The sequence below is a fragment of the Argopecten irradians genome, chromosome 2 (genome assembly GCF_041381155.1).
Source record: "Argopecten irradians isolate NY chromosome 2, Ai_NY, whole genome shotgun sequence".
Lineage (NCBI taxonomy): Eukaryota > Metazoa > Mollusca > Bivalvia > Pectinida > Pectinidae > Argopecten > Argopecten irradians.
This window is the reverse complement of record NC_091135.1, coordinates 12,411,294-12,415,071: the sequence shown is the minus strand read 5'-3', so window position 1 is coordinate 12,415,071 and position 3,778 is coordinate 12,411,294.

Here is a 3,778-nt window from a genome sequence, read left to right as displayed (position 1 = left end):
TGAATTGGTAATGAATTGTAAAATATTGATAATTTCCGAGATCTTTGATTTAAACCCATCGATTCGTTGCAGTATGCATCAGTAGGATTGTACTATAAAATGACAAGAGTTTCGATTATTATAAAGAAACACAATCATACCACAACCTCCTATATACACGGCAATTCACACCCACACGTTCTGTCCCCTGGCCGAGACACACCATAGTCCATAAAAGTGGTAGTTTCTGCTCCTGCTTAGCGCTCAGTATACAGGGAGCGGGACGACTGGTTCCACCGTTGTCGGTATAATGTGACCGGGTGGGGTGTGTTACTTGGTGTCTTCGGCGGCATGTATCAGTGATATAGCACTATGAAAAGGGCAACAGTTCCACTATACAAGAAGACACTACATGCATATACCAGTCTCCCAAAACACGCATCCTCGCACAACATACACACAACACACAGCATACATGGGAGGCCGTCCTTACATGACCATGGCTGTTAATATGACGTTAATTAATCAATCAAACAAACCGTCCTTACATGACCCTGGCTGTTAATAGGACGTTAATTAATTAAACAAACAAACACATCGTCTTCAGGCGAGGCCGGCCTTATATATTACTAGCTGTTAATAGGTGTTTACAATATTAAAGTGAATAGTCGGGCAAAGAAAACCAGTCTAAATGCGTTCATTGGCCTTTCAAAAGTTCTCATATATTAATACGACGGTCAAGTTCTGCTTAGTTTCCCAGTTCTGACCATAAAAGTAAAGAAAATTTGAAAGCATTGAAAGCGAGGCTGCGTGGAAATGTAACCACGGACATAGCGAGGCTGCGTGGAAATGTAACCACGGACATTTCCATACTTTAAATTAATTTCTTCGTACGCAGACAGATTTTGACGAGAGATTTTATTTTTCCTTTTCATAAGAAATTATACTGGATACATTCACACCATTTTTACCGACTTTAGCCATCCTTGCCCGACTGTTCACTTTAACCAACTATCCACAAAGCTATCATCTTGAATGGATGGGTGTCAAATTGACATTTAGACATTAGATGCCTCTAACATTAAATTTTCTCGTGTGATTATAAGACTGTGATTTAATGTTTTAGGACAATTTATGTCATCAGGTAAATATATACATCCTGATTATCAGGAACATATTCTCTCGCCACAGGAAATGAATCTCAATACATTATTTTGTTTTTATGTTTTAGGGGTTCGAGAAAATGAATCAAGTATTAAAAGGAAGATTGGTCATCTGGTAATCGATTCTATATAAACTTTCCTTGGTCACAGATGCCTGTACTGAAATGAAGACATGTAATAAACTCTATAAAAGTAAATTGGTTTATTAATAATGTACTTTAATGATAATAACTAGATTTTAAAGCGCGGTATAGATAATTATGTAATTAAACATTATGTCGGTTGTGTGTCTGTACTTATACAAAACGCTCTAAGAGCATGTTAACGATGGATGGAGGAAAAATAGCGAAAAGTAATCCGTTCGATATCTAACAAAATAAACAACGATTTGACAATACTTACATGAGTTAGTGCCTCAATATAGTCTTCTTGTTAAGATAAATTGCAATAATAAACGACAAGGTATTCATTTAACATTGATTCATTTTTACATGCTTCTTCTGCATTATTTGATTCTCTATTAACATCCATATATAAAAATATCGACACAATAAGTCTTCAACTAATATATATATAACCAGTACATTAGGTAAATAAAAGAAAGTATAAGTCCATTTACCGATCGGATTGTCTGACCATTCCCTAACAGACACTTTGATGTACGTAACAGGATTTCCTTAACTCCATTGACAAATGGCCATGGTACACTTGTACACATGCCCAACTATCAGGGCGGCACTATCAAAGGTTTTAAGTAGCTACTCTACCAATACGCCTGCCGCACACCCTGCGCACTAAATTGGTTTGAAGTGGAAACCATAAGAAGATAATCCCCATATGGCTATATATTGAGAGAGCAGGCGGTGGAGAATGGCCAGCGATTAAAGAAAGCCCTCTGATGTTTTTGACAAATTATTCAATTAAGATTTGTAAAGGGTTAGTTTTGGCCTATTAATGACTGGCTCGTTGGGATCAACAGAGCAATGCTGTATAGTCCGAGTATAGTAGTACCGGCTATATGTCAGCGACCTGCTACCCGATATGTGGGTACATAGGTAGGTAGATCATGTCAACAATACACTATATCACCTAATACCAGCGTAAGTCGACACCTGCGGTATTATCCCGCCTTTATATACTCTACTGAAGGCTTCGTATAAGCACTGACTAGGTCATTTTGAAAACAAATCTGTGAATTTCTCACTTTAAAATGATAATAACTCGGTTGATATGTGAGTAAGATTCCTAAGTGATGTGCTGAGTATCCTTCACGAGGACCTTCACTGGTAGCTCGACAAGTAAAAGGTTAACACATTTTATAGATATATTTCTTATTAGTATATGTTATAAGAAAATTTACGGAATTAAATTAGTCGTAATGGGCTAAGCCATCACAGGACATTACTCACTTAACCACCTTGGTCCAAAGCTAGCGCAAAAGTATCACCTGAATAACTTTAATATTTCCTTTCAAGAATATTTTTCGACGTCATTTTTTCTGGTGTCGAAATAAGTAAAACTTCATTGGGAAACGCTGAAATGTTATATTCCCTACCTGTTGGTGCTACTATGTCGTCGCATTCGGAACCTTATTGAATAATGAGATGGAAAATCATCAGTGAGAATAAAGTGTCCATAATATAGACATGTAAATAAGTCTTGGTTAAATTGAGGAATTATGTCATGATCTATATTGACCCGGAAGAAAACAATCAGTTTTCAAATGAAGCTTACACTACAATTTAGAGGTTTGATTTAAACTAGGGAGCCTCTATGTCCATGTGTTATGATGTTAATCCCCTCAATTCTTAAGTAACAGTTTCCATTGAGCATTGAGTTTCAGTTTCAATGTTCTTTACCAGTTATTAAGAGTAAAACGTATATCTGCTTCGTTTTGTAGATGACCATTTTGATTGTATTATTTTGCTTCAACAATCATCATCATGTAATTGTGATGTAGTTGATAATGCATTTCTGCAGTAGCAAATTTACCTATGTATAAGCTTGTTTATGTCTCTATTTATTTGTTATCTGATTCAAATGTGTAGCTTGTCTTTGGTAAAATTTCTTGTTATTAATAGATCTCAAAACGCAGGTGTTTTACCTACTTCTGGAGAACCTGGTCTTTTCACCTTAAAGACTTCGCACTGATTGTATTTGTATATTATAATTTATTATATCAATAGAACCGGTTTAATCTTACCTTTTGACGTCTACCATCAATCATTAAAGGTTGTTTCATTTAAAATATTGAATTATGATGCAACCTATTAAGAGATAGTACAAAATATGTGAAAAGAAAATATAACGTCACTATAAAATATAAATTGATATGTTTTGTTATAATCACGTTAATCACGTCACAATCATTAGTCATGAGAATAGATTTATTTGGTAAAGTAATTATATGAATTGTAGGGTAGTTAACGGCACACCTATCAGGACATCAGGTACATTCATACTTATATAAGACTACTTAGTTATCCAGTCTCGTTAGACTGGGTGAATAAGGTTCTCGTCAAAACACACAGTGCACATACAACGAACCGGATCATCAAAGAGTAGATTGACAACGGTTTATAAATATTTATCGCACGGTTTGTCCTCCATCTACTCTAAGGAGGAATGACGTAGGT